Genomic DNA, 8,257 nt, shown 5'->3' with positions numbered 1-8,257 from the left:
ACATATTCCAGGGGAGTGACTGTTAAAAGTATCCGCAGGGTATTTTTGAGTTGAAGGAAGCATTCGGCAATCTTTTCTAAGGTGTCCTGGCTTGCCACAATTAAAACATTTAGCCTTCATTTGTTTTTGAATAGCAAAAGTTTCAAGTGCTGCTAGGCGGGCACGGTGCTTAAATGTCCCTATGTTGTGACAGGCTTTCAGGTAACCCAGAAGATCCTCTCTTTCTTTTATAGGACGAATAACAGCCTGGCAGTCCTCATTCGCATTATCAAAGGCCAGTTGCTTTAACAACAATTTCCTAGTGCCTTCTCCCCTAACTTGTTTTTCTATAGAGTCTGTCAAACATCTTACAGAATCAGCATAAGATTCTCTGGCTCCTTGAATGACTTTTGTATAACTGCCTGCAAATTCAGACCCAGTCTCAATTTTCTCCCATGCCCACAATGCTACGTCTCATATATGCATGAGCGCAGCTTGAGGTAGCTGTATCTGTTGCTCTGTAGTAACCCACTGTCCATCTCCAACCAACATATCATAAGTCAGTTGTCCTCCACCAGGGAGTTGCCGACCTGATGCTCCTAAGGTTCGCAGTTTTTCTTTAGCCATATCGCTTCTCCACATTTTCCATTGTAAATATCGAGAAGGAGAAAACCCTATTTTTGCTATTACTTCCAAATCATAAGGAATCCAGTTTGCTCCCTGGCTCCAGCCATTTAAATATTCCCACACATAAGAAGAAGTAGGTCCATAGGACACACAAGCCTTTTTAAAAGCTATGATGGCATTAACATCTAGGCTTTCATAGGTAGGTTGGTCCCCCTGCTCCATCTCCCCCGCGCCTGGCTGCCGCTGTCCCACCCCGGCGGGTTTGTGGGGCGGGGGAGGGGCGGGCTTCGGCCCGGCTCCCGCCCTCACGTCCCCCCGCCTTGGTCGGTGCGTGTGGGCTGGAGATAGCTGTCAATGCAAAGGCTCTAGGTGCAAATATTGGTGTGAGAGCTAATTCAATCAAGGAAACACTGCATGTTGGTGAAGCGCATATTGAAGAAGGATCAGGCGAGTGGTTCTTGTGGGAGAACAACTCCATTTTGGCTCACTAACTTCACACACCATCAGGCTTCCATGCAGCTCTCAAGGAAACTCAGTTTTCACACTCTAGGCTTAATGCCCTTTGAGTGCATTATGTAGGAATGAACCTGGTAGAGCATCCCACACAAACCAATGCTCCACATGCGGGTTTCACATGCCACCAACTCCACATTCACAGACAACTTCAGTGCCAAAGCCATTTTCAGATAGCCCTCAATGCAAAGGTTCTAGGCGCAAATATTGGTGTGAGAGCTAATTCAATCAAGGAAACACTGCATGTTGGTGAAGCGCATATTGAAGAAGAATCAGCCGAGTGGTTCTTGTGGGAGAACAACTCCATTTTGGCTCACTAACTTCACACACCATTGTCGCTGTCCTGCAGCGATGGACTTGGTGCACGGAGCCGATAATAACACGCTTGGACTACTGACTGATGATCAATAGCCAAAATTTATTAGGAGCAACAGACTTTATATGCTGAGGGTCATACAGGATTAGGGTAGAGATACTTAGTTCATCAACAGAACCAATAACTGTTTTCTATACCTTAGTTTGGAAGTCCTTTTGCCTTGTATATTACTTCCGGCTCAACTGTTCTTATACAAATGATATCTCATCAGGTACACAAAAGGTAGCCATACAGTTGTTCTCATGCAAAGGATATCCAGTCAGTCACACACAAGACATCCATTCAGTTGTTTATCATACAAATATTGTCCCATCAACTGTAATCCTGTGCTCGCTGACTACGTTCACTGAGCTACAGTCACAATGTCTTCCTACACACCATCAGGCTTCCAAGCAGCTCTGAAGGAAACTCAGTTTTCACACTCTAGGCTTAATGCCCTTTGAGTGCCTAGGACTGAAATGAAGCTTGGTGAGATTCCCACTCAAACCAATGCTCCACAGGCGGGTTTCACATGCCACCAACTCCACATTCACAGACAACTTCAGCGCCAAAGCCGTTTTCAGGTAGCCCTCAATGCAAAGGCTCCAGGCCCAAATATTGGTGTGAGAGCTAATTCAATCAAGGAAACACTGCATGTTGGTGAAGCGCATATTGAAGAAGAATCAGCCGAGTGGTTCTTGTGGGAGAACAACTCCATTTGGCTCACTAACTTCACACACCATCAGGCTTCCAAGCAGCTCTCAAGGAAACTCAGTTTTCACACTCTAGGCTTAATGCCCTTTGAGTGCATTATCTAGGCATGAACCTGGTAGAGCATCCCACACAAACCAATGCTCCACATGCGGGTTTCACATGCCACCAACTCCACATTCACAGACAACTTCAGCGCCAAAGCCATTTTCAGATAGCCCTCAATGCAAAGGCTCTAGGCCCAAATATTGGTGTGAGAGCTAATTCAATCAAGGAAACACTGCATGTTGGTGAAACGCATATTGAAGAAGAATCAGCCGAGTGGTTCTTGTGGGAGAACAATTCCATTTTGGCTCACTAACTTCACACACCATCAGGCTTCCAAGCAGCTCTCAAGGAAACTCAGTTTTCACACTCTAGGCTTAATGTCCTTTGAGTGCATTATCTAGGAATGAACCTGGTAGAGCATCCCACACAAACCAATGCTCCACAGGCAGGTTTCACATGCCACCAACTCCACATTCACAGACAACTTCAGCGCCAAAGCCATTTTCAGATAGCCCTCAATGCAAAGGCTCTAGGTGCAAATATTGGTGTGAGAGCTAATTCAATCAAGGAAACACTGCATGTTGGTGAAGCGCATATTGAAGAAGAATCAGCCGAGTGGTTCTTGTGGGAGAACAACTCCATTTGGCTCACTAACTTCACACACCATCAGGCTTCCAACCAGCTCTCAAGGAAACTCAGTTTTCACACTCTAGGCTTAATGCCCTTTGAGTGCCTAGGACTGAAATGAAGCTTGGTGAGATTCCCACACAAACCAATGCTCCACATGCGGATTTCACATGCCACCAACTCCACATTCACAGACAACTTCAGCGCCAAAGCCATTTTCAGATAGCTCTCAATACAAAGGCTCTAGGCGCAAATATTGGTGTGAGAGCTAATTCAATCAAGGAAACACTGCATGTTGGTGAAGCGCATATTGAAGAAGAATCAGCCGAGTGGTTCTTGTGGGAGAACAACTCCATTTGGCTCACTAACTTCACACACCATCAGGCTTCCAAGCAGCTCTCAAGGAAACTCAGTTTTCACACTCTAGGCTTAATGCCCTTTGAGTGCATTATGTAGGAATGAACCTGGTAGAGCATCCCACACAAACCAATGCTCCACATGCGGGTTTCACATGCCACCAACTCCACATTCACAGACAACTTCAGCGCCAAAGCCATTTTCAGATAGCCCTCAATGCAAAGGCTCTAGGCGCAAATATTGGTGTGAGAGCTAATTCAATCAAGGAAACACTGCATGTTGGTGAAGCGCATATTGAAGAAGAATCAGCCGAGTGGTTCTTGTGGGAGAACAACTCCATTTGGCTCACTAACTTCACACACCATCAGGCTTCCAAGCAGCTCTCAAGGAAACTCAGTTTTCACACTCTAGGCTTAATGCCCTTTGAGTGCCTAGGACTGAAATGAAGCTTGGTGAGATTCCCACACAAACCAATGCTCCACATGCGGGTTTCACATGCCACCAACTCCACATTCACAGACAACTTCAGCGCCAAAGCCATTTTCAGATAGCCCTCAATGCAAAGGCTCTAGGCGCAAATATTGGTGTGAGAGCTAATTCAATCAAGGAAACACTGCATGTTGGTGAAGCGCATATTGAAGAAGAATCAGGCGAGTGGTTCTTGTGGGACAACAACTCCATTTGGCTCACTAACTTCACACACCATCAGGCTTCCAAGCAGCTCTCAAGGAAACTCAGTTTTCACACTCTAGGCTTAATGCCCTTTGAGTGCATTATGTAGGAATGAACCTGGTAGAGCATCAAACACAAACCAATGCTCCACATGCGGGTTTCACATGCCACCAACTCCACATTCACAGACAACTTCAGTGCCAAAGCCATTTTCAGATAGCCCTCAATGCAAAGGCTCTAGGCCCAAATATTGGTGTGAGAGCTAATTCAATCAAGGAAACACTGCATGTTGGTGAAGCGCATATTGAAGAAGAATCAGCCGAGTGGTTCTTGTGGGAGAACAACTCCATTTGGCTCACTAACTTCACACACCATCAGGCTTCCAAGCAGCTCTCAAGGAAACTCAGTTTTCACACTCTAGGCTTAATGCCCTTTGAGTGCATGATCTAGGAATGCACCTGGTAGAGCATCCCACACAAACCAATGCTCCACAGGCGGGTTTCACATGCCACCAACTCCACATTCACAGACAACTTCATCGCCAAAGCCATTTTCAGATAGACCTCAATGCAAAGGCTCTAGGCGCAAATATTGGTGTGAGAGCTAATTCAATCAAGGAAACACTGCATGTTGGTGAAGCGCATATTGAACAAGAATCAGGCGAGTGGTTCTTGTGGGAGAACAACTCCATTTGGCTCACTAACTTCACACACCATCAGGCTTCCATGCAGCTCTCAAGGAAACTCAGTTTTCACACTCTAGGCTTAATGCCCTTTTAGTGCCTAGGAATGAAATGCACCTGGTAGAGCATCCCACACAAACCAATGCTCCACAGGCGGGTTTCACATGCCACCAACTCCACATTCACAGACAACTTCAGCGCCAAAGCCGTTTTCAGGTAGCCCTCAATGCAGAGGCTCCAGGCCCAAATATTGGTGTGAGAGCTAATTCAATCAAGGAAACACTGCATGTTGGTGAAGCGCATATTGAAGAAGAATCAGCCGAGTGGTTCTTGTGGGAGAACAACTCCATTTGGCTCACTAACTTCACACACCATCAGGCTTCCATGCATCTCTCAAGGAAACTCAGTTTTCACACTCTAGGCTTAATGCCCTTTGAGTGCCTAAGACTGAAATGAAGCTTGGTGAGCTTATCACACAAACCAATGCTCCACAGGCGGGTTTCACATGCCACCAACTCCACATTCACAGACAACTTCAGCGCCAAAGCCGTTTTCAGGTAGCCCTCAATGCAGAGGCTCCAGGCCCAAATATTGGTGTGAGAGCTAATTCAATCAAGGAAACACTGCATGTTGGTGAAGCGCATATTGAAGAAGAATCAGCCGAGTGGTTCTTGTGGGAGAACAACTCCATTTGGCTCACTAACTTCACACACCATCAGGCTTCCATGCAGCTCTCAAGGAAACTCAGTTTTCACACTCTAGGCTTAATGCCCTTTGAGTGCCTAGGACTGAAATGAAGCTTGGTGAGCTTATCACACAAACCAATGCTCCACATGCGGGTTTCACATGCCACCAACTCCACATTCACAGACAACTTCAGCGCCAAAGCCGTTTTCAGGTAGCCCTCAATGCAGAGGCTCCAGGCCCAAATATTGGTGTGAGAGCTAATTCAATCAAGGAAACACTGCATGTTGGTGAAGGGCATATTGAAGAAGAATCAGGCGAGTGGTTCTTGTGGGAGAACAACTCCATTTGGCTCACTAACTTCACACACCATCAGGCTTCCAAGCAGCTCTCAAGGAAACTCAGTTTTCACACTCTAGGCTTAATGCCTTTTGAGTGCCTAGGACTGAAATGAACCTGGTAGAGCATCCCACACGAACCAATGCTCCACAGGCGGGTTTCACATGCCACCAACTCCACATTCACAGACAACTTCAGCGCCAAAGCCGTTTTCAGGTAGCCCTCAATGCAGAGACTCCAGGCCCAAATATTGGTGTGAGAGCTAATTCAATCAAGGAAACACTGCATGTTGGTGAAGCGCATATTGAAGAAGAATCAGCCGAGTGGTTCTTGTGGGAGAACAACTCCATTTGGCTCACTAACTTCACACACCATCAGGCTTCCAAGCAGCTCTCAAGGAAACTCAGTTTTCACACTCTAGGCTTAATGCCCTTTGAGTGCCTAGGACTGAAATGAACCTGGTAGAGCATCCCACACGAACCAATGCTCCACAGGCGGGTTTCACATGCCACCAACTCCACATTCACAGACAACTTCAGCGCCAAAGCCATTTTCAGATAGCCCTCAATGCAAAGGCTCTAGGCCCAAATATTGGTGTGAGAGCTAATTCAATCAAGGAAACACTGCATGTTGGTGAAGCGCATATTGAACAAGAATCAGGCGAGAGGTTCTTGTGGGACAACAACTCCATTTGGCTCACTAACTTCACACACCATCAGGCTTCCATGCAGCTCTCAAGGAAACTCAGTTTTCACACTCTAGGCTTAATGCCCTTTGAGTGCCTAGGAATGAAATGCACCTGGTAGAGCATCCCACATGAACCAAAGCTCCACATGCGGGTTTCACATGCCACCAACTCCACATTCACAGACAACTTCAGTGCCAAAGCCATTTTCAGATAGCCCTCAATGCAAAGGCTCTAGACGCAAATATTGGTGTGAGAGCTAATTCAATCAAGGAAACACTGCATGTTGGTGAAGCGCATATTGAAGAAGAATCAGCCGAGTGGTTCTTGTGGGAGAACAACTCCATTTTGGCTCACTAACTTCACACACCATCAGGCTTCCATGCAGCTCTCAAGGAATCTCAGTTTTCACACTCTAGGCTTAATGCCCTTTGAGTGCATTATCTAGGAATGAACCTGGTAGAGCATCCCACACAAACCAATGCTCCACATGCGGGTTTCACATGCCACCAACTCCACATTCACAGACAACTTCAGCGCCACAGCCATTTTCAGATAGCTCTCAATGCAAAGGCTCTAGGCGCAAATATTGGTGTGAGAGCTAATTCAATCAAGGAAACACTGCATGTTGGTGAAGCGCATATTGAAGAAGAATCAGCCGAGTGGTTCTTGTGGGAGAACAACTCCATTTGGCTCACTAACTTCACACACCATCAGGCTTCCAAGCAGCTCTCAAGGAAACTCAGTTTTCACACTCTAGGCTTAATGCCCTTTGAGTGCATTATGTAGGAATGAACCTGGTAGAGCATCCCACACAAACCAATGCTCCACATGCGGGTTTCACATGCCACCAACTCCACATTCACAGACAACTTCAGCGCCAAAGCCATTTTCAGATAGCCCTCAATGCAAAGGCTCTAGGCGCAAATATTGGTGTGAGAGCTAATTCAATCAAGGAAACACTGCATGTTGGTGAAGCGCATATTGAAGAAGAATCAGCCGAGTGGTTCTTGTGGGAGAACAACTCCATTTGGCTCACTAACTTCACACACCATCAGGCTTCCAAGCAGCTCTCAAGGAAACTCAGTTTTCACACTCTAGGCTTAATGCCCTTTGAGTGCCTAGGACTGAAATGAAGCTTGGTGAGATTCCCACACAAACCAATGCTCCACAGGCGGGTTTCACATGCCACCAACTCCACATTCACAGACAACTTCAGCGCCAAAGCCGTTTTCAGGTAGCCCTCAATGCAGAGGCTCTAGGCCCAAATATTGGTGTGAGAGCTAATTCAATCAAGGAAACACTGCATGTTGGTGAAGCGCATATAGAAGAAGAATCAGCCGAGTGGTTCTTGTGGGAGAACAACTCCATTTGGCTCACTAACTTCACACACCATCAGGCTTCCAAGCAGCTCTCAAGGAAACTCAGTTTTCACACTCTAGGCTTAATGCCCTTTGAGTGCCTAGGACTGAAATGAAGCTTGGTGAGCTTATGACACAAACCAATGCTCCACATGCGGGTTTCACATGCCACCAACTCCACATTCACAGACAACTTCAGCGCCAAAGCCATTTTCAGATAGCCCTCAATGCAAAGGCTCTAGGCCCAAATATTGGTGTGAGAGCTAATTCAATCAAGGAAACACTGCATGTTGGTGAAGCGCATATTGAAGAAGAATCAGCCGAGTGGTTTTTGTGGGAGAACAACTCCATTTGGCTCACTAACTTCACACACCATCAGGCTTCCAAGCAGCTCTCAAGGAAACTCAGTTTTCACACTCTAGGCTTAATGCCCTTTGAGTGCATTATGTAGGAATGAACCTGGTAGAGCATCCCACACAAACCAATGCTCCACATGCGGGTTTCACATGCCACCAACTCCACATTCACAGACAACTTCAGCGCCAAAGCCATTTTCAGATAGCCCTCAATGCAAAGGCTCTAGGCGCAAATATTGGTGTGAGAGCTAATTCAATCAA

Source organism: Ochotona princeps, unplaced genomic scaffold, assembly GCF_030435755.1.
Source record: "Ochotona princeps isolate mOchPri1 unplaced genomic scaffold, mOchPri1.hap1 HAP1_SCAFFOLD_219, whole genome shotgun sequence".
Lineage (NCBI taxonomy): Eukaryota > Metazoa > Chordata > Mammalia > Lagomorpha > Ochotonidae > Ochotona > Ochotona princeps.
This window is presented reverse-complemented; position numbering follows the sequence as displayed.